Below are 23,834 nucleotides of genomic sequence, written 5' to 3' on the forward strand. Positions count from 1 at the left end.
CTGTGGGTTTTTAATTTGACTTCTGCAGAGCCCTCAGTGGAATCTCTCCAGTTCTTTCAGTGTAGAGATGTTGATGGAGAGTCACAAGTCCAGGAGTTCCCATTGTGGCTCAGTAGTAACAAACCCGATTGGTGTCCATGAGGATGTGGGTTCGATTTCTGGCCCCACTCAGTGAGTTGAGGATCCGGCGTTGCCATGAGCTGCAGTGTGGGTGGCAGGCATGCCTCAGATCTGGCATTGCTGTGGCTTTGGCAGAGGCTCCGATTTGACCCTGAGCCTAGAAACTTCCCTATGCTGTAGGTGTGGCCCTTAAAAAAAAAAAAAAAAAAAAAGGAGTCACAAGTCCAGCTGACTCTCATGCTTTCTGCCTTCCTTCTTGAATCCGTTTCCTTCTTACTCACAGCTTCCTGGTCCCATTATCCTGGCTTCTCAGCAGGAGAACCCTGCCAGTTTATGACACATCGCCTCAGGGGTAATGGAAGAACACGCTCCCATCTCAATGGGATAAGGGAGTGGTCGTGTTAGTCTGTATTATTTTTCATAAAGATGCTGGAAGGAAAAAGAAGGTCGGATGGTTTTCAGAGGAGGGTTTGATGAGAAACAGGAAATCTGAGATGAATAGGACCCCCAAAAGACAAGAAACTTGCCCTCCCTAACTTCATCTCATTCAGAAGAGCCCAACAGAGCTTTCTAACATAAGCTTCCCCTCACCCCCTGAACTTGAGCACCACAGTTATACAACCAGCCATGCTGTCTTTCTCCAAGTATCAAGCAAGGGGTCTTACAGGATCAGATTTTTCTAATAGTATTAGCTATCAGTTTGTACATCACCTCTGTGCCACATATGGGACCAGGTCCCATTCATTCTCTGCAGTAAGTCTGTGAAATTGGTGAATTTTCATTCCCAACTTATAAGAAATCCAAGGCTGGACAAGTTTAAGCATATTGTTTACTGTCATGTAGTTAGAAACAGGCAGATCTGGTATCAAAACTAAGCCCTCTTTTCTCCCAAGACCAGTCATTTCCACAGTGCCACATCATCTGTGACAGCATGGTTTTTCAAGCATGCCGTTTCAAATTATTGTGTCTTTTTGGGGAAGGATGGCCATAGAATAAGGAAAACGCTTTTACGAAAATCTGTTGATGCCACAGTGACCTGAGAAAATAGCACTGGTTTTTTGTTTGTTTTTTTTTGTTTTTTGGTTTTTTGTTTTTTAATGACAACATTCAGAGCTCATTAAATACAACAAAACTTCAAGATGCTCTATGGATAGTTTGGCTTTTTCTGCTACATGCTGCTTAAAAAAAAAAAAAATATGCGTCTTCCCCAAAGTTAATATGATCACTGTAACTTGGGAGCAGGATCTGATCTCCCATGGAAGGTTATTTCAGGACTCATGAGTGCCCACTGTGCAATTTGGACAAAATGGATTTACAAGCCACTGATTGTTGGCAGATCTCGTCCAAAAGTCCACCCATGCAGCTAATAACCCAGGCTCTTTCTTGTGACCATTCCTGAACAAACATGACTAAGAGCAAGGAAACTGCGTAGGAAATCAGGAGGAGCCTGCCTGAATATAACAGGATAGGGTACCACACAATGCAGACTGCACCCATATGGCAGTTAGAGGGAACTTGGGTCAGATCATTTATCCCAGCCTGGGATCATGTAGTTTCCAACAACAGATGAATTTTTAATCTGCTGCTTCTCCAAGATTCTCCAGTAGCCTGTTTTCTAGAAAACAATGATGTGGGCTCCATTAGGTCCCCTCTGGCAATTATAAGAGAATTTAATGAATTTTATTTATTTTAAATGATTTTTATTTTTTCCATTAGAGTTGGTTTACAGTGTTCTGTCAGTTTTCTACTGTACAACAAAGTGGCCAGTCACACGTGCATATGTATATTCTTTTTCTCACATTATCTTCCATCATGCTCCATCACAAGTGCCTGGACGTAGTTCCCAGTGCTATACAGCAGGATCTCATTGCTTATCCATTCCAAAGGCAATAGTTTGCATCTTTTAACCCCAGATTCCCAGTCCATCCCATGCCCTCCCAATTTAATGAATTTTATACCATCATTTCCAGTCCATCTTGATGTTCTGTTTCTCTCTAGACAGAAAGAGTAAGAGGGACTATTTCAGATTCCTTATGGATGAAGACTGGAAGGAATGAGGACACAACAGGCAATCGGTATCCCTCATGTGTCAATCTACTCGTGCAAAGGTTCAAAACAGGACATGCTGATTCTTGTCCAATTCAGTGCGAAATTTGATGGAATCGTATTGCTTGAGGGGAAGTTAGGAGGTCATCCTAGGCAGTTTTGCCTCAAGCCAGGTACACACCCCAACTGTAAAATACAAAGAGATTGGCTGATTGTTTCATCTGTCATTAAAAAGGCCAAGAAATCTGGAGGGTTCTTCATTTTATCATAAAGGCAAAAAGTGAGCATCAGGGTTGCCGGTAATGAATCTGAAGGAGTCCATTTAGAAAAGGTTCATTTAATAAGTTTGGTGGAAGGAAGATTTGGCAGTCTTTTCAAGTCCCCTTTATCTTACCCATTTTCTTGACATGAAAGCTATGACTCATAGTCATCTTTATTCCTTGAAAATGAGGTCACTCACCTTCCAGAATGTGATACATTTTACTTTAGGGTGCCAGCGGGCATCTCTAGACCAGAAACCACTGTGTGTTCATGCTTAGAATTTATGAACTGAAACATTCTGTAGTAGGGGAGGTTTCTGAATGAAACTCCCAGATAATGAGAATAGAACCCCACTCTCCAACCCCAGGGCAATCCCTAGTCCAAATTTATGTTCATATTCCATATTCATCTCCTCTGTTTATACATTTGCTATTTGAAGTCTTAATTCATTCTGTTCTGTTTCTCCCCACCCCTATCCCCACCTCTCCAAGTTCTAGCCATACTGGCAAGACCCAGTGGAAACCCTTTCTCTCTCTCTCTCTCTCTTTTTTTTTTTTTTTTGTTTGTTTGTTTGTTTTTGTTTTTGGTCGTTTTGTCTTTTCTAAGGCCGACCCGTGGCATATGGAAATTCCTAGGCTGGGGGTCAAATCGGAACTGTAGTTGCCAGCCTACACCACAGCCACAGCAACACAGGCTCTGAGGCACATCTGTGACCTACACCACAGTTCACAGCAACGCCAGATCCTTAACCCACTGACCGAGGCCAGAGATCGAACCCCCAACCTAATGGTTCCTAGTTGGAGTCAATAACCACTGAGTCATGACGGGAACTCCAGAAACCCTTTCTCTTTACAGTAGGCTAATCCCTGGAGTCTAAGCACTGAACTCTAGGGAAGGGAGGTACCTCCTAGACTCCAGGGATGAGTCTGATGGATTAGCAGCTTCTTTAATGAGGATGGGAGTGGGAATAGAACCTTTGGGCTACCCTTCCAAAGCTAGCTCATAAATGCCTAGAGAATAAGAATCTCTTACTTTGGATTTTTTTTTTTTTGTCCTTTTTCGTCAAGGCCTTTTAATTGGCCATGTAATCTTTGTTTGTCTAATCAGCCACACCCAATCCCAACTGACACACAAGATGAAGCCCATCGGCCATACCTGAACTAACTCGTAAGATGAAGCTAAAGCCCGATGGATTTTTTTGTGTGTGTTGCTGGGGATTTCTTTTTTTTTATTACAGTTGATTTACAATGTTCTATCAATTTCTGCTGTACAGCAAAGCATCCCAGACATATATATATATATATATATATATATATATATGTATATATATGTATATATATACACACACACACAGACATTCTTTTTCTCACATTATCCTCCATCATGTTCCATCATAAGTGACTAGATATAGTTCCCTGTGCTATACAGCAGGATCTCATTGCTCATCCACTCCAAATATAATAGTTTGCATCTATTGACCACAAACTCCCAGTCCATCCCACTCCCTCCCCTCCTCCCCCTTGCCAACCACAAATCTGTTCTCCAAGTTCATGAGTTTGTTTCTTCTCTGTAGATAGAGGTTCATGTGTGCGATACATTAGATTCCAGATATAAGTGATACCATATGGTATTTGTCTTTCTCTTTCTGACTTACTTCACTTAGTATGAGAGTCTCTAGCTCCATCCATGTTGCTGCAAATGGCATTATTTTGTTCTTTTTTGTGGCTGAATAGTATTCTATTGTGTATATATACCACATCTTAATCCATTTATCTGTCAATGGACATTTAGGCTGTTTTCATGTCTTGGGTATTGTGAATAGTGCTTCAGTGAACATAGGGGTGCATGTACCTTTTTTAATGATTTTATATCCTTTGCATGCTTGGTGAGGTTCTGACCTCATAGTGGGGGCTCAAACCATATTTGTTGACTGGTGTCCCAAAAGGTGTCATTTGCATTGGGAGTAAGTTCTAAATGAGTCTAGAAAGCAGTATTAAAGAAATTAGTTTGCCTCTAAAAGTAAAGTACCAGAGAAGGAGTACTGTGGTTTTTCCCCATGACTCCTAGCCAGATAGCAAGATAAAGAGAAATTCCACATGCAGCCACACTCTGAACTAGATTAGAACTTAGATTTTACTTTGGGATACATCTGGGCCCATTGGAATTTTTATTAATTGTATGTTTAATCCATTAGAGCAGTTGTTCAGCTCTGTCTACCTAATACCTAATCTGGGCTTAAATGATATGCCTAAAAGAAAAAGAGAAAAAAATTGAAAATATATCTGGCTAGTGTAAAAATGAAATGAAAACATTGCAGGGCGCCAAGGCTAATGAAAATAACCTGTATGATTTAAAAAAAAAAAAAATCACATTAGCTTTGAAAACCCACATCCCTTCCTTGAATTTCTAGAGAGAATGACTAGATGGTGTCAACTGAAGTTTCCACATCTTGATCCCTGTCTAGTTTCAGCAGATTCCAATAACATTTGAGACTCATTCTCATTTCTTAAATAATAAGAACTCCCCTACAGTTACATTACAGAACCTTACTGCCAATGTTAATTGGAATTCCAATTTCAACAATTTCTTAGGCTTCGAGAAAAATATTGACTGTGTGAAGAGTAAGAGAAATAAACTGTAGGAGACTGACAAGTTGGATTTATATAGAAGTTTCCCTTTCTTTGGAGGAAAGTTCTTGAGCTGACAGAAGAAATAGGCACCTGCAGGGGCCTAGCTTTGAACTTTCTCAGCAGACAAGCTGCACTGGCTGATAGAGAAGAGATCAAAGGGAGAAAGGGCCTTTGCTGCCTTGGACTTCCTGTCCCTGGGAAAATGGAAAGAACAATGAACTTAGAAGCCCTGAGTTCAGGTTTCTCCCAGATGTTTGACCTGGAGCATGTGATGTTCCCCCTCCAAACCTTGATTTCCTCTCTGAATTTAAAAAAAAAAAAGCAAAAATTGTTTTGACTGACACCATAGGGTCAAGATGGTCAGATAAGAAAATGGAAGAGAGGAGTTCCGGTCGTGGCACAGTGGTTAACGAATCCCACTAGGAACCATGAGGTTGCGGGTTCAATCCCTGCCCTTGCTCAGTGGGTTAAGGATCTGGCATTGCCCTGAGCTGTGGTGTAGGTCGCAGACGTGGCTCGGATCCCTCGTTGCTGTGGCTCTGGTGTAGGCTGGCAGCTACAGCTCCGATTAGACCCCTAGCCTGGGAACCTCCATATGCTGCAGGATCGGCCCAAGAAATGGCAAAAAAAAAAAAAGACAAAAAAAAAGAAAGAAAATGGAAGAGAAAGGGCCTGAGCAACTGTCATCAAGGCAGATCAAACTGTTAATATCCAGTGTCACTCAGCTCCCGCATGCTAACCCCCATCTCCAAATAATGTGCCGTCACACAGAGATCGTTGAAGTCTCTCTTCAGTGGCATTGACCTCGTTTCTGCCAAAAGCACCGGAAGGGTGCAACTTCCAGATGTAACAGTGGTTTTCTCCACTAAACGGTGAGAGAGGAGATAGTTTGAAATGACCCCCCCCCCATCCCCATGAGAACCATAACCTTTAATGTAGAAAAATGAATGAGCACATTTTTACAGAAGATAGAGGAGAGGTAGGTTTAGAGACTGGGGAAGGGTTTTCTACCATCCTTGGCATCATACTCGGGTAGGGGTCTGCTGGGCATACTGAGGAGGTATACACCTAAGGGGCCGTGACTGAAGCTACTCACAACTCTGCCAGCTTGTTTCAGGGCCTGATTCAGAACCTCTGGCTACCCAACCACTGTAGGTTTCTAAACTCTTTCTAGATGGATCACGTGTGTAGAGATGACTGGCATATAGATGACATACCCCTTCTCTGGTCTAGAGATTGTCCGTTTATGCCAAATATAGGCAGTCTGGTCCTAAAATTCCTGGTATCTAGTAGAAGACACATTCGCCCAACATATGTGGTGAATCACAGAGCGGCTTCTATGCTAGGAATCGATAAGGAAATGGTGAGCAAGGTAGAAAGTGTCCCTAACACATAGTATTCGCATCTCTAGGCCCATAGCCTCTGCACACAGAAAAGTCCTAGAAGGAAGGAGACCCCCCCACCCCCACCCCAGGCATGTGTGATGCAGCCTTTTTTTTTTTTTTTCTTTTTATGGGCACACCTGTGGCATATGGACGTTCCCAGGCTGGGGGTCGAATCAGAGCTGTAGCTGCAGGCCTACACCACAGCCACAGCAACACTGGATCCCTGGATGTGAGCCACATCTGCAACACCAGATCCTTAACCCACCAAGCAAGACCAGGGATCAAACCTGCATCCTCACAGAGACAGCGTTGGGTACTTAACTCGCTGAGCCACAACGGGAGCTCTGTGATGCTGTATTTTAAAAGAACACTGGATTTTACCTCTACCTGTTCTTTCTCTCTTACTAACTCACCATGTGATCTTTCTCGATCTCTCTTTCCTCATCTGTGAAATTAGAAGGTGAAATGAGTTCTCGTAGGGCCCTTTCAATTCTAGAATAACCTACTTCCTTGACCTTAAAAAAAAAATCTGTGCCTCAATTTCCATATTTGCTATAGAGAAATTATGATATTTACCCTTCTACCATCACCACTACCTATTTCTGAAATTGCACCTAGAGTCCATGTTGGGTTGGAACAGTACAGGGTATCCAGGAAAACATAAGGTACTGCTAAGACTGTGATTAGGATTGATCATTAGCATAGGACAAAAGAGAGCAGCCTTGCAGTTTCTGCTCGAGGACCCAGAAACTAGGGTTCACTTCTGCTGCTGAAACTAAAAGCATGGAGATGCCTGCCGTTGTGCAGGCGGCTGCCAGAGCCGACAGTTATTAAGAACTCTTATTTCTGGAGAAGCTCCTCCACCAAGGTGCTTGGAGCACAATACCTATCTAGTAATACAGTTGAGATAAGTCTCAGTTGCCTAATGAGCAAATAACCTCCTGTCACCCTTTATGCGTGTTCCCTAGAAGCTAGGTTCAAACCAGGTTCCTCTCATTTCTGAAAGATGCTTGAGCCTTTTATTTCCCTCTTGCTGCTGCTTGGAACTGGCTTTTGGAAGCACACCTACAATATTTTCTTTTTCCTAAGCTTGGGAGTCCAGAGTCCTAGTCACCTCTGCTTCATTAAATACTAGCAGTAGCCTCCTGGCCACCTTTGCCATGTTTCTGTGAAGAGCTGTAACATGAAATCGCCAAGGGGTATCAATGATGATAATTTTGTCCTTGATTCTATCTCAAACTCAAGTTTATCCCTGCCCTGGTCGCATAGAGTGGACAGTGCAGCTCGTCGGAGATGAGCCCAATGCACTTTGGATGACTGTTGTTCCCCCTGAGCTGCTTGGCTACAAAATGGAAAATGCTTTGCAATTACTGTGACCCCCTGAGGACTAGGCTGAACAGTGTATTTTGACTAAGCATGAGGACATTGTGTTATTTACACAGGGATTTGCTTTTGGAATTCCTTGTTCAGCTAAAGAAAATGTTATGGCTATTGATTTTTGTGGTTGATCTGGGCACTTGAAACAGAATAAAGCCTGTGAGCATTTCTCGTGCTCCCCCCACCTCCACCCCCTGCGCCATCAGTAAAACAAGATGGCCCAGTCCCATGTGCAATTGGAGATGAAGTGCAAAGTCAACTCAGAATCTCAGTAGTGTCATTGGTAAGGGAATCATTCGCAGGCAAGAAGTTTGCCAGGTTTCAGTCATGTGTGTCTCTGTGTTTAAAGGTGTGGTTGTCTGTGCTCAGGTTGTCTGCCTAACCACCTACCTCTTTGATGAAGTAAATGCCATGGTACCCAGCTGGCCATCTCCCCTTAGCTGCCCCCAAACGGAAACAGAAATCTCCGACACACAGGGAGAACAAGATTGGGCTGCATGGAAACCAGCCAAGTGCATCAAATTGGCATGTCCAGATTATGATGTGAAAATACACTTTTTACTTATTCCCTCTTACATCCATAAAGCACTGACAATGCACCCCGTAATGTCAGAACAAGGAAGTGGTGGGAGAATTAACTATTTCAGTTTTGTATCTGATGGCCATTATCTTGGCAACAGTTCAAAGCAGAATTCAAATGGGAACCAGAAATGGGTGATTAACATCATTTTAAAAGATGGAGTGTTTGCATCACTTCTCACATAACCATTTCTTATTACTGGTAATCATTAAACATTAATGAGAAGGTGCATGTATGATTACTGGCTAATATTAAAATACGCAAGGGCACACCCCTGTTTGATCTAGATTTCCATTCTAGTTAAAAGCACGGGAAGGTGTTACGTTATTTTTCTTTTCATATGTATTCAATTAGTAATAAAAGACTATTGGTCTGGGCAGTAGAAGGTCTTAAAAATAATAGAACTAACACCAGCTGATTGTAATTTATATTTCAGAAAAACAGTTGTTACACTTTCTGTTCCAAGGAGGGGGGAAATTGTCAAGGGTGAGCACTTTTGAGCATTTGATCACTTGGAATTCATCCTTGTTTTTGCATCGGAGGCTGAAGCAGCCCCAGACCCAGATGTGCAGTTGATTTTTGTTCAATTTCAACTCTTTGGGGAAAATTACACAGAATTGCCTAATTTTTTTTCTTAATGCCCAGATTATGTAAACACACCCATTTCATTTTAATAAGAGTTGGGGCCACCCACTGGGAGAGCACGCTAATATCTTTTTTCTCCAAACTGTACTTGGGGGCAAACCTTGCACAGGGAAGGATTTAGATCCTTTCATAACCTGAGGTGTGACAACATCTTTGTGTGTGTGTGTGTGTGTGAGACAACATCTTATGAGCCACTGTGCATATACACATGGCTGCGTATAAAGGAAACAGCATACCTTTGGTCTCTTTGATCATGTGTGAAGCCTCAGAATAGAAACCTCGCCTGACTTAGTTTTCTGTTTGTGATCACTGGCCTCTAAATGACAGTGATCCAAACTCTAACCTCTTCCCATTTGGCTTGAGAGTAAGCTGTTTCTGGATATGTTGCTGTCAACCTGGTTTTGAAGAGAAATGGGTCTGTTCCCCCAGTGAGGCAGCCATTGACCAATGAAAACAGGTCCATGTATCATCTTTATGGTTTGTTCTCTCTGCTGCCCACAGATCCAGCTTTCTTGGATCCTCTTTAGACATTTGCATTCAGCTAGGTAAAGGGGGACCTGTGGAAAGACACAGAGAGAGCCTTTTCCCCAACCCTTTGCCTGTGGTTATTTCCACAAAGATAAAGCACAGAGATAAAAGATTAGCTTATCTATGACACTCTTGGGTCATCCATTAGATTTGGCAAGGCTGCCTCTAATAATACTTTAGGCTTAGCCTGCAGGGCTACATAGGCTCTTGCATAAACAGATAACATGTATTTTATGAGAATTAGGATATGAACCAGCATCAGGAGATTTTATGGAAGGCTTAATTACTCTCAGAGGTTTAAAGAGTATGAAGTATGAGATATGTGGTCAGAAGTAAAAATTGCAATTAAAAATAAAAATTGGGGCCCAAACAAAGGCTTACTTTGAAAGCATTTGTTTATGTTATCACTGTTTATGTTTTCCCACAATCTGGACTCTTTCTGGAGTCAATAAATACCATGTTTGCTAACAAAATGAGTGCTAGCAATTAGCAGGGTTCTAACCAATGCTTGGTAAATAGCTGCATTGTTTGCTATGAAAATTACCACTGAAGGACTAACCAGAATTGTTTTTACCAGCTCTGAAAAGCATCCCTCAGAGCTCTCTATTTGGGGAAAAACAGCATGAGTCAGGATAAAGGGCATGGACTACAGAATTCAACAAGCAAGAGTTTAAATCCCAATTCAGTAATTTAATAAGCTCCAAATGTGGTGTCAGGTACCTCATCAATAAAATGAGGGTAATAATAACTATTTCATGGAGTCATTATAAGGATTAAATAAAGTGAATATATGAAAATAATATGCATAGTCAAAGGAAAGCATTTTATTAGGGTTAATCCTTTTTGTTTCCTTAAGCCCTAAATAATATCATCTGAGAGTAGAATTCTGCAAATTTTGTAGGAGACATCAAATGAAATATGTTACCTTTTCTCCTTTGTCCCAGGTCTGCATAAACCTGTGAAAACAACACAGAGGGAATCCTGTAAGTCAACTATAATTTAAAAACTTAAAAAACAAAACAAACAAGAAAACAATATAAGGAAATGAGTGCATCAGAGCCAAAGCATGGGTTTCCAGTTCTAGCAAGGTGAATGGCCAGATATTTAGAGAAAACTCTTCCAGTTTGCACTTAAGCATGCTAGATGATGATAGATAAGCAAATAAATATAGAGATATAAAGTCAAGAAATATTCAGAAAGCTCTGCTTCCCAGGGGTAGGCAAATCCTGGAACTGGCATTTATAGTCTAGATTTTAGAGCTGTGCACAGTGTGAGAGAGAGATTGACAGGGGTTAAAACCTGGACTCTGATCAGGATAGGAGGTTGAATCAGATGTCTTTCACAAAAAGTCACAAACTCAAGAGTCCAAAGGGTGACATTCTCAGGCAAATTAGGAAAACTAAAACCCATACCACAAAAGACTTGATTTGTATGACTTCGGGTGAAGGAGAGTGCATATGGCCTAATTTCTAAGTTTGTGGAAGAAAAACTGCAAAAAGAGAGAAGAACCTCAAAAATCCTCAAGAAGTCAAGAAAGAAAAGTTGTAATAGAAGAAATATAGAAAGGGTGGAACAGGTACCACAAAATAAGGTTGTGGAAATGAATCCTGTTATTTCAGTAACTGAAATCAATGCAATTGTATTAATCTTCCCTATTAAAAAACAGTAATTGTCAAAACTAGATTCACACACACACACACACAACATATCCACTTACTTGTATGTTGCTTAGAAGAGACACAGAATGGTTGAAAGTAAAATTGAGAAAAATGTATCTTAGGCAAATATTACCTAAAGGAAGTTTTCATTAATGTAATATCAAGCAGAGACAGAAATAAAGCTAAAAAATAACATGCTAGAGATAAGGAGGAACACTGAATTTTCTTAACATTCCTTGGCAAACCTTAATCTTGAACGTATAAGTAATGAATAATATCGCTTTAAATAGTAAAGACAAATCAACAGAATTTCAGTGAGAAATATACAACTCCACATCACAGTAGAGAATTTTTACTTATTTTTTAAGTAGAATATAGAAAGCTGGAGCAACACAGTGAATAAGCTTGACCTTATGGACATACATAGAACACAGTTCCAAGAGCTGAAGAGTAGAAATCCCTTTGAGAGAGACACAGAGAATTTGTAAAGATTAAGCACATTCTAGGACATAGAGCAAGTCTCAACAAATGTCAAAGAACCCATTTGATTACACAGATTGTAAACAAATCAGTCATAAAAAGATAAGTGTATATGTATGGAAATTTTAAAATCCCCTTTTGAATTACCTGCGGATCAAAGGATAAATCATAATGGAAACTATGTAAATTAAGAGATAATATAAGTAATACTTCTTAAAATATGTGACATGAAGCTAAAGTAATTCTCACAAAGAAATTTATAGCCTTGAATGCTTATATCCAAAAAAAAAAAATGTAGTGAACGAATTTCAACTGAAAAATTCAGAAAAAGTAAACCCAGAGATATCAGAGAACAATTAAAAGAACAAAAACAAATGAAATAGAATACACAGAGATGACCATTATTCTTTGAAAAGAGTAATGAATTAATGAGATTGCACGGAAGAATTGCACAAATAAGAAAGATATAAAGTCTATGATTACAAATGCACAAGAGTTAATTAGATATAATAGGACAAAATTATAAACTATGCAGATAAATTTGAAATTTTAGGTAAAATGAACAATCTAAAAATAAATAAAACTAATTTGAGAAAAAAATGCAGCATCTGAATGGTGCTGTCATGAGAGAAATGAAAGCAGTAATTAAATATTTTTTTCTACTGGAAAACACTAGACCAGAAGGTTTTGCATATGAGTTACGCCAAATATTAAATTCCACAATACGTAAATTCTTTTAGACAGCAGTAAAAGAATAATCCCAAACTTATTCTACAAGGCCAATATTAACTTTGGATCCAAAACTTGGCACAGATGGTATAAGAAAATAAAATTATGCACAATTCAAATTTGTAGAGCATTAACAAGTAAAAAGAACTTTAGCAAACCAAATTAAGCAGTGCATCTTAAAGTGATTTATCATAAATTTGGTTTATCCATGGAAGCAAGGTTAGTCCATTATTAGAAAATTATTTAATGTGATTCATCATATCAGCTGATTAGGGGAAATCATATGTCATCTTAATACAAATCAAAAAATCATTCTAGAAAATTCTATAACCATGATAAAACTTCTCAGCGAACTAGAAATAGAAAGGAATTTTCCTAACCCAATAAAGTATATCTATAAAAAACTTAAAGTGAAAGAAACATTGTAAATCAGTTGTACTTTAAAAAGTTTAAAAAAAAATTTAAAAACTTATGGTGAACATCACATTCAATGGTGAAATATTTTTGGAAGCCTCTTTAAAATCAGGAACAAAAATGAAGGTGCTAGGTGTCACCATATCTATTCAAAATAGTTTTGGAGAGTGTAGAGAAATGTGGCCTAGTGAATAATTTGTAGAACAGGAGACATGCCCCAGAATGTTCATAGCAGCTTTGATTTTAATAGCATAAAACTGGAACTTACCCAATCTTTCTTTGACTTAGAAGAGAGAAATCCATCATAGCATCTTCATATAATGGCCTCCCATCACGGCAGGAAAACCAATGGACCTTATCTATGTGCGTTCACCAGAATGTTGAATGAAAAGCTAATCGGAGAAGAATATACAGTATCATCCCATTTATATGACATTTACATAAAGTTGTTCATAAACAGGCAAACTTTATGTTTAAAAATACGTATGCATATACACTGTAAGGAAAAATGAGGAAATAACACAAAATTCAGAATCTCGATTACATCTGAGGGGAGCACAGGCGATGAGATCAAGGAAGGGCTTGTGTGCAGTTTTCTACATCTTAAGCTGCTGAGAGATACGCAAGTGTTATTGTTAGACTCTACATTTTCTATTGTCTATGGGACATTTCATAATGTATAAAACAAAACACAAAAATCATTAGAAATGTGGATGGAATATGTGATCTTCTTTGATATATTTGTCCTGTTACCCCATCAAAGCATCAATTCTGGAAAAGTGCCAACTTCACGTGCAGGAAACCTCACACAGTAATCATTTATTGGCCTTTGTGTTTTATTTCATTTATTGGCCTTTGTGTTTATTTGGCCTGTCACCAAATTCTCCGACTTTGTTTTTCTTCACATTCTTCTAAACCCACACTTTCATTTCTTAAAACTGCAGATCCGTGTCATGCAGTATGCGTCACTACCTGCTCACTTAGTCCTTTGCAAAGTCCTTAACTTCCCTAAGGTACCTCGTCATCTACCAAGCAGAAAATAACAATACCTGCTTCAACCATGGGGGCGAGAATTAAACAAAATGATATCAGCTTGGAATTTAATAGGTACCAAATAAATGTTAACTATCATTGATTGCTATATAAAATGAAATAGCTTAGGCAGAGTTCTAGGAGAATGTTGAGCACAAAGTAAGCAATGATACATCCCAGCCACTCTTTGTGTCATGGATCCAGGCCTTGTTCATTTCACTTTGATTATGACCTTCTGGAGCTACTTGTCCCTACATCCAGGACTAAACCCATTTCCATGATGCTCAGCCCTCTTTCAATAGGACACATTCCTTGAGGTGGGCTCTTTATTTTTCCATCTATGTATCTGCATGGTCTACTACAGTTTGTTGTTGGGGGGGTCCTAAATGCTTACTGGGTTCCTTTGAAAGCCATGTATGGGCATCTCTGTCACGATAACCATTACCTGGTATCAAAGCTCATCACAAAGCCTTCATGGAAGGCTTCAGCCTCTGTGCCTCTGAGCTGCAAACCTCCTCATTGCTCAGGCTAATTGAGTGGACCATCTTTAGCCAGTCAGTCAGCACGGGTGCTTCCCCTGAATAAAATTTAGTGAGGAAACGTATAAAAGCTGCTACCGGACAGGTGACATAGGAGGTCTTCAAAAATTATCGTATTGCACCCCCTCAATCCTTCCCAGTCTTCCCTTGCATTCAGGCAGTTTTCAGACTTCAATCAATGAATCATGGTTTCTCGGTCTGATAATGAGAGACATGATAACTTACTGCTGCTTTATTTGGTTTAAACTTTAATCTCCTGGGATTACCATTTACCTAATAATTATATTCAGCTGATGCAATGACCCCTTGGCCTGCTTATTGTATCAATAAGCTATCTTCTCTCTTCTTTCATCCTTGTTTGTTCTCTGGTCTCTTGCAATGTGTGCTTTCTCTCTTTAATCCAAGATATACGTCACGGTTGTTGTCCTTCGGATTATAAGATCAAGTGTATGATGTAGAAGATGTTCAAGGGTGTGCAGAGGAGACTGCTAAGAAAGACTCTCTAATATCTGTGTCATCAATTTTCCTTTTAATGGCCAAGCTCCAAAAAGTACCAATTCAGCACATGGTATGTTCTGTGACTCCCTAACCTCCTGAAAAAAAGACCAAGTACAAATGAGGAGTGTTTCCATTTAATGTCCTATGTGTAGAATAAAAAACATTGCATTCCAAATAGACATTTAGAAAAGAAAAAGAAGAATAAACTCAAACATGACCATCCTAGTCTCTGGGAATTTCAGATCTAAATATGGCAAATATGTGGAGTGAAGCAAGAGAAAGGAAAGCGGGTGGTGATAATATTGCTCACACTGATGTCCATTCAGAAAATGGAAATGTATAGAAAGAGGAGTCAGCTAGTTCTCAGTACTGATCAGAGAAAAACCCGCAAACATATAGGAGAGGAAGGTCGCTTTATTTCATAACATACTCCTGCTGTTGTTAGGTGGTTGCACAGCTAATCTACCTCTGCCACCCCCAGGATTCTGGGGTATTTTGGCTGATGTTATTTGCAGTGTCCAAAAACTCAAAGGAGGTTGGTGCTCAAGCGGATATGAGAGAAAGTAGTCATTGTGCAAAAAAAAAATCAAATACATTTAGAGAGCAGAGATTTCATAGAATTTGTAAAGCCCCCTGGTGATGTTGCCATAGTAGGAAGTAGTGATTACTGCAGAAAACTGTGGACTTCTTTCCTCTCTCCCCACTACGAATGGCAATCACATTCCAAAAAAATTCTTCATTGTGCCAACCGTGCTAAATATGTCTGCTGACCCCAGCTGACCCTTGGAGTACCAGTTTGTGGGTCTTAACTGCTCGCATTGCACAGATGCGGGATATCTGTCATGATGGTATTTACCCCAAGTCACAGACACTGGGGCGGAGATGAGTCTAAGATCCAGACCTGTTCATGCGGATGCATTCAGTCTGAAACTTTGAAGGAAGGGCTGTGCAGGTGCTTTATGCAAAAAATAACAACAACAACGACAAAAACCGTGCTAGCAGAAGTAAAACAAACTAGGTGAGAGGAGTATAGAAGTTTGGTAAACACTACCAAAGTGTTGGGGTCAATAAAAGAGACCCAAAACTTGATTGAATAAAACATCTTGCTTCCACCTCATTGCATCCTTGTCCATATTGATCAGCTGTAATAGAGCGTGACAGAGGTATTGATTGCCTGAGGCAATTCTCAGGTATTTGGGACCCAACTGCAGCCATAGACTATCAAGAAGGCGATGCTCTACAGAAGCCTAAAATTAAGAAGGTTAAGTGAAAAGAGGACGGGGCATAAGGTGTTCAATGTTTTTATCAGTCCGGCAAATGACTTACTTGATGCAAAATGGGCCTCATTTCCTCCCTCTATAAGTTACAGATAAGCATATGTCTTATAAATAGCTGTTGATGAAATGCCTGCTTAAAGTATTTGCCTGGGTTTTCCGCAGTATTGATTTCTAAACACTCTCAAAAGCAGCGAAAGCACATTGGCTACACACTTCTACATTTATTTCCTGCTTTAAAAAAAAAAAAAAAAAAAAGAAAGGCCAGCAAACAAAGAAAAATGTTAAGGGCATAAATCCGTCAAGACAGGGAAAACGAAAGGGGAGAGGAAAATATACATATTTTGGAAGCTGGAAAGCAGAGGGAAGTAGGGTAAATACTTCAGTTGGCTCAAGATACTAATATCTAAGCTAAAATAAAGATCATGGAGAAGTTTGAGAAACAATCATATCCCCAGCCCCCCCCCCAACCTCTCCTTATTTCCAGAAGGCTGTCACGCCCCCACCATGGCCAATGACTGAAGCTTTATTCCTGGAAAGGGTGAAACAGTCTCTGGGAACGGGGGCCACCAGACATAGCTGAGATCGAGGCTCCAGGGGGGACTTCTCCAGGAAGACGAAATTGATAGAATACCTAAAGTATGAAAGATCTTGAGAGGGTATTTAGACAAGCGGTGAAGAGTTTGGGGCTGAATTAGTGATAACTATTTAGAAAACCAAACAAACTGAAAAACAAGATAATTGCTACCTCCTAGGAAAGCATAGTTGTGCAAGAAAGGAATTGTGATAGTAGTTGTGGGGAGGGGTTGGGGTTTGGGGGAGGGGGTTGTTCAGGCTGTCCTGTGGCACTTGGAGTTCCCGGGCCAGGGATCAGATCTGAGACACAGTGAGACCCGCTGCAAGGCTGGATCCTTAACCCACTGCGCCGGACTGGGGATGGAACCCCCATCCCAGTGCTGCAGAGATGCCGCTAACCCCATTGCACCACAGCAGGAACTCCTGTGATAACTCCTCATGGGAACGCAGAGGGCTAAACTCTCTTTTCTCCCTCCACTTCCATCACTCATGTCACCCTTCCCACCTGGCTCCATCCCCATGTGGTAATTTTCACTCAGTCAACATTCAGTGTTTACATTACTATACTATTTAAATGCTATCTGGGTGTTCCTGATGACTCAGTGGTTAATGAATCCAACTAGGAACCATGAGGTTTCAAGTTCGATCCCGGGCCTTGCTCAGTGGGTTAAGGATCTGGCATTGCTGTGAGCTGTGGTGTAGGTCTCAGATGCGCCTCAGATCCTGTGTTGCTGTTGCTGTGGTGTAGGCTGGCGGCTACAGCTCCAATTAGACCCCTAGCCTGGGAACCTACATATGCCGAGGGTGCGGCCCTAGAAAAGAAGAAATGAATACATACATACATACATACATACATACATAGTATCCAAAACTGATGATGGAGTAAACTTTTTTTTAAGGGCCAAAGCAGCAGCATATGGAGGTTCCCAGGCTAGGGGGTTGAACTGGAGCTGTAGCCACGGGCCTACACCACAGCCACCGCAGGATCCAAGCCCTCTACAATTTCCGTGGGAAATTGACCTTTTTAAAGTTTGAAAAAAATTTCAGCAGCAATGTAAGTATATCATTTAGAGATATCTGAATGCCAAAATAATGAGTTGGGGGAAGAGGGAGTTAGGGAGAGGGCAGAGGAAGAGTGTAGGTTTCTTATAGCACATCTTAGAGTGCTTGCTATTCAATTCTTCAAATTAGGCCTAGGAGTTCCTTGGTGGTGTAGCGGGTTAAGTATCCAGTATTGTGACTGCAGCAGCCCAGGCTTCTGCCATGACGAGGCCTCAGTCCCTGGCCCAGGAATTTCCACATACCCAGGCCCAGCCAAAATATGAACAAACAATAAAATTAGGCCTAGATACCTGTGACGTAAAATCTGTATATTACACATAGATTTCAAACTGATTAACAAAGATAAGATGGAAAAACGTGCCGAAAAGCCAAATTAATGAGCGCATCTGTCTCCACCGCCAGAGGTGAGAGGTAGAGACAATGCTGATCCCCGTCTGTGCATCTTTCCCAGCAAACCGCTCTGTCCACATGCTGTGGACGTGCCGCCTTGGTCGGAAGCTGATGAGGTGATGTCCCCTCACTTGTGGATGATAGGATCCAGCTGGCCTCGGCCTTCTCGGAACATCTCCCTTTTATCTGCTTTTGTTTATCTGCCACTCTTGGTGGTATTTCTTTAGGACACTTTTTGATCTTACAGACAGTACAGATTAAGTCCTGAGCATCGAGGCATTGTAAGACCTGAAAAACTCTGGAGTTTAAGGAAACTCCTTACCCCTTCTTCAGAAGGAAACGGTATATGCCTCTTACTTAAAAAGGCCGGGCTGGGAGAGGGGGTGGCCCCTATCTTACCCAAGTGTCTTTTATTGTGCCTGCCTTGCAGTCTTGGAAAGGGAGCGCCAAGGGGCTTTCCCTTTTTCTGGTCACAAGGCTTTTAATCTCATTAAAACAGTGGACCTGCTCTTCAGAAAAATTCCTGTGTACAGATTTCCCACACACTTTAGGAGAAGCAGGGAGTCCCAGAAGCCCATTCAGAGACCACTTAAGTGCCCATGAACCTGCTCCGAGTCTGATCCGTATCACTTGTTCCGCTAATAGATTCTAAGTAAGCGTTGAGTTAAATGACTGAAGGGACCCCAAGAGAGGGCTTCTGGTTCCAGCTGACTCACGGGTGAGAGCGAGGGCCCACAACCAATGCACTCTTTTATGACTTTGATTTTCCTTCTGAAATTGGAAGGACTGGTTTGGACTCTCTCTCTTTCCCTGCTCTTTGGATTCTGTCTGCCCTTGGATGGTCCTCCACGCCCCCCTTTAAGACTATCTTCTCTCCGGCCTAGACGCCTCAATTTCTAGCCCCAGCTTATAAAACAAGCCTTCAGCAGTATGTCTTGCCATGCTTAAATAAATAGAGAAGTAATGCCCCATGGTGCCCAGGTTGTTCTCCCTGTTACACGCTGCCATCTGGCTCCAGTGGATGTCTAGTGAACATGTATGTACTAGCTCTTAAAACCTACATAAAGATGTCAAATGCCCATCATTAAAGACGAATACTTTTTGAGATATTGCTTTACCACTTAGCCACCAGGAGCTGTCAGGCCAAGTCCTAATCATTTAGCCAGTAGTGGATGTTTTGAAGATGTCCAAGTCCAAAGGAGAGTTGGGGATATTTGGCAAGTTGAGGAGTGCTAATAGTGCCAGGATAACTACATTCAGGATGTTCTCATTATGAAAATGCCTCCTTGCAGGCCACCTCCACTCCCTCAGCTAATCACCATCGGAAGTAACTGAGCAACATTCCCCGAGCCCTGCCCTTGGCAGGATAATAAAACTTCCAGTGGCCATGTGAGAAGCAATATAGTGGAGGTCATAGGAGCTACCCATGGAATTAACCTTATTCTGTCTGTGGTCCTTTCCTGTCTACCAAGGACAGTTCTGTCTCCATTTAAGACCTTCTCTTGCGATGCTGTCGGGTCCACAAAATTTCTCCATCATTCCCTTCTCCAGCAATTCTCCAAACACGTAGGAAAAGCTGAGGGGAAGGTCGCTGTGTCTCAGAATCACTCTGGGGACACACAGAAAGCAGGACCAGACATTCTTGTTCTCACTGTCAGGCATTTCCTTCATTTTCTGGCTTCCCCTGGCCCTCTGCCTTCACCTGGCTCACTCCTGTGCATAGCACAGCACTGTTGCTGTCACTCTAGCACTTATCCTAACTGGCTTTAGCAAACCACCAGCTAGGAGGATCTTGAAGACTTTGTGATGGGTCACCAGGGTTTGCAGAATGTTTCCTATAAAAACAATTTTGTCTTCCTTTCTTCGGCTTTAAAAACCAAAAGATTACTCCAGGAGTTCCCGTCGTGGCTCAGTGGTTAACGAATCCGACTAGGAACCATGAGATTGTGGGTTCGATCCCTGCCCTTGCTCAGTGGGTTAAGGATCCGGCGTTGCCGTGAGCTGTGGTGTAGGTTGCAGACGTGGCTCGGATCCCGCGTTGCTGTGGGTGTGGTGTAGGCCGGAGGCTACAGCTCCGATTCGACCCCTAGCCTGGGAACCTCCATGTGCCACGGGAGTGGCTCTAGAAATGGCACACACACACACAAAGAATCTGAAAGATTACTCCAATATGATTATCAAAGTCATTAAATCAAAACATGAGGAGAATTTCGTCAACGATGGCCAGAAGTCCAGGATCTGAGTACGCTGTTTAGTGGAACTTGGGAGGAACTTGAGGTGGAGGAGGATGTGTCAGGGTGTGTCTTGCAAAGACACCACAGAACCAAAGCAATGGGGGTGGTTACCCAGGAACCGGTTGCCTTATGGATAGAGAGCTAACTAGAAGATTGTGTTGCTTTTTGCAGGTGTTCATCAGGAACAAAGCAAAAAAGTTGGACTTAAACCGAATATAAAACCAAAACTTAGATTAGGAAACAACAGAATGCAGGACTCTTCCCATTGCAATGGAAGATGGCTTTAGCTTTCACAAAGGGCAGGAAGTCTCAGATTACACGATGAAAACCATCTCCTCCTGGCTTAGACCAGGAGTGGTCGGTGCTTTTTTCATTTATGGCGAGCCTTTTAAGAATTATGTTTATACGTTTGCTGTCAATGCCTCCACTGAGAGCCCAGGCTCTATTTCCATCTCCCCAGCCTCACACGCTGGTGCGCCTCTGAGCAGGACCAATTACTCAGCATCCCCTAAGCATTTACATATAAAACTCTTTGTTGTATATTTACATATGCTCCTCTTTATGGTTGCTGAGGTCTTTCTCTTGCAGTTGCTAGGAAGTCTTAACTTCATTGAAGCTAGGAGCCATGTCTTTTTTCCCCTCATCTTTTGGTTGCATTTAGGGTAAGGCTGCAGTAAAAAGCCAGCCCTGAAACATGTGGATTGATTTCACTAATAAATATTTTTTCTGGGATACATGTCTCTGTGCCTCAGAACAGAATTCTGTGACTTCAGTTCAATGTATGTCTGAAGGGTTTTACATTTCCCAAGAGCTTGTACTTAAAACAATGCCAGAAGCCTAAAAGCACCAATTTTCCTGTTCTATTTTGTTATGCTGCCACATTTGACAGTGAAAGTCTCATCTTTTCACACCCTCTGCCATTGTTTTTATGTGTCCACGTGTAGGAATTAAAATGATCATAGGTTGAACAGTGCTTTCCTTTTGAAGGATTCTGTGTTTAACACTTGGCAACTGTTCTCCCCAGAATCAACGATAGGATGTAGGCATGTTTTACAGGGAAACTAGAAAAAAGCACTTTATCAAGATTGCTTTACACTATCAAGGAGAATATGTGGAGAGGAAATCTGAGATGAGCAAGGGTGGCAGCCATTGATGGTTATTGGAATAGGGGTGTGATTCATGTGAGTTCCTGGTACCATTCTTGCTACTTTGGGATGAGTTCATAAATGCCCAGAGATTTAAAATGATTCAAATAAAACGAAGTTAAAAACCGGTCAGGAGAAATCATCTCTTTTTCCTCTTATCTTTGGTTAAGATTATTTGGGTGCCTCCCCCTGGTATGGGAAATACAGTGACCGAACTCTATTCTAGAAGTCGATTGAAACCCTGGGTCTGTTGCTTCCAACCACTTTACCTATTGATGGCTCTGAAGACTTCAGATTTCCTTTAGCTTTCCTCCTGGGTATCCCGCGGAGGCCTATTTTGTACACCAGGGAGACACAAGGGAATGTCATTTCAAATGCCAAGATGCAATCTCTATGCTCTGTTCAGTTGTGATAATGTCTGCGTTTCCCAGGAACTTCTCTCCGGTGTAAACTGCTTCTTTTCCATGTCGTCTATGCCACCACCTCATCTTCTTGTTGTTAACTGAAGAATTGTTCATCTCTATTTAGACTGCAGATCTGCATCTGCTTTATGTTCTTCCATCTGTTCCGCATTGTAATATACTAGGTGCTGCATAACATTTAAAGACACAGTCAAGTTAGTGTGGGCCTGGGGCTTTCTCCTAGAGGGGAAGGTTCTTAGGCTGTGAACAGAAATACAAATGTGGTTTTACTACCATGTAGCAATCTCTCTGCCTTGGAAAATTTGTAAAAAAAAAAAAAAAAAAAAGGAAAAACAAACATTTTTTCTTTAGTTTTTTAAATTGAATTATAGTTCATTTACAATATGCATTTCAAGTTTACAGCAAAGTGATTCAGTTATACACACACACACACACATATATATATATTCTTTTTCAGATTCCTTTCCATTATAGGCTATTACAAGATACTGAGTATAGTTCCCGGTGTGATACAGTAGGTCTTTGTTGTTTGTCTATTTTATGTATAGTAGTGTGTATATGTTAATCCCCAAACTCCCGACTTGCTCTCCCCAACTCCCCACTACCCCATCTCGGTAACCATAAATGTATTTTCTATGTCTGTGAGTCTACTTCTACTGCAAATAAGCTCATGTGCATCATTTTTTAGATTTCGTGTATCAGTGATATCATAGGATATTTCTCTTTGTCTGACGTACTTCACTTAATATGATAATCTCTAGGTCCACCCGTGTTGCTGCAAATGGCATCATTTCATTCTTTTTTTTATCACTGAGTAAAATCCCTTTGTATAAATATACCACATCTTCTTTATCCATTCCTCTGTCGATAGACATTTAGATTTCTTCCATATCTTCATTGTTGTAAATAATGCTGCATTGAACATCCGGCGTGTGTTATCTTTTCAAATTAGAGTTTTCTCTGGATATGTGCCTGGGAGTGGGATTGCAGGATCGTATGGTAACTCTATTTTTAGTTTTTTTAGTTTTTTAAGGAATTTTCATACTGTTCCCCATAGTTGTTGCACCAATTTACATTCCCACCAACAGTGTAGGAGGGTTCCTTTTTCTCCACACCCTCTCCAGCATTTATTATTTGTATACCTTTTAAATTAAAAAATTTTCAAACTCCTTTTTCTCCCTATCTTTTCCTTAGCATCATCCTAAACCCCCCCTCAGAAATAAGGGACTCGGCCTCCCTGAACAAATTAATTGATTGAAAATTCACAAGTCCCTGTGTGTCCACATGTTTCTCTTTGGTACTAGGAGTGAGTGGCTGTTGTTCAGAGAAGGGCAGTTTCCACCCTGTGGCTTCTGAGTGCATGTGCTTGCATTCAAATCCCACCTTTGCAAGCAGCCCCCACCCCCACCCCCACTTTGTTGTCCATAGAATAGCAAGATAGTGCCTGCCTTGCAGTGTTTCCATAAAAATAACCTTTGAAAAGTTTCCAGTGTGGAACCCATCACCTATTGCAAAAACTTTATAAATGGTCAAGAGCTATAATTACTATTAACTCTCCAAGTCACTAACAGTACAGGAAAGTGCTAAATATGAACGGTAATAGCTACAAAAATATAATGTGTTTTCTGGGCTGCTAGATTAAGTTGAAACCAATTTTCACATTAACAGCAGGCACTTACTAACTTAGAAAACACAGCTACCAACAAGGCTCCCAGAGAAGGTCTTAGAGCCTGATGCTCATTTAATGTGTCATATTCATTTTGGGTGAAAGCTTTTGCTGAAATGCAAGAGGCTCATTGAATTTTTTTG

General features: G+C 41.0%; 1 protein-coding gene and 1 long non-coding RNA gene across 2 annotated transcripts in view; one reads left to right on the forward strand and one right to left on the reverse strand.

The window, feature by feature from the left end:
* SAMD12 (sterile alpha motif domain containing 12) overlaps positions 1 to 23,834 on the forward strand; it is a 428,710-nt gene that overhangs the window by 334,617 nt on the left and 70,259 nt on the right. The window lies entirely within an intron of this gene.
* Positions 2,035 to 11,318, reverse strand: LOC125129082 (uncharacterized). Its single transcript, XR_007135408.1, has 3 exons — positions 11,290 to 11,318; positions 10,498 to 10,528; positions 2,035 to 2,352 (listed from the first exon to the last, which is right to left on the reverse strand). It is a non-coding gene; the product is annotated as an uncharacterized LOC125129082 (long non-coding RNA).

This window comes from Phacochoerus africanus, chromosome 6, assembly GCF_016906955.1.
Source record: "Phacochoerus africanus isolate WHEZ1 chromosome 6, ROS_Pafr_v1, whole genome shotgun sequence".
In the NCBI taxonomy this organism is placed as follows: domain Eukaryota; kingdom Metazoa; phylum Chordata; class Mammalia; order Artiodactyla; family Suidae; genus Phacochoerus; species Phacochoerus africanus.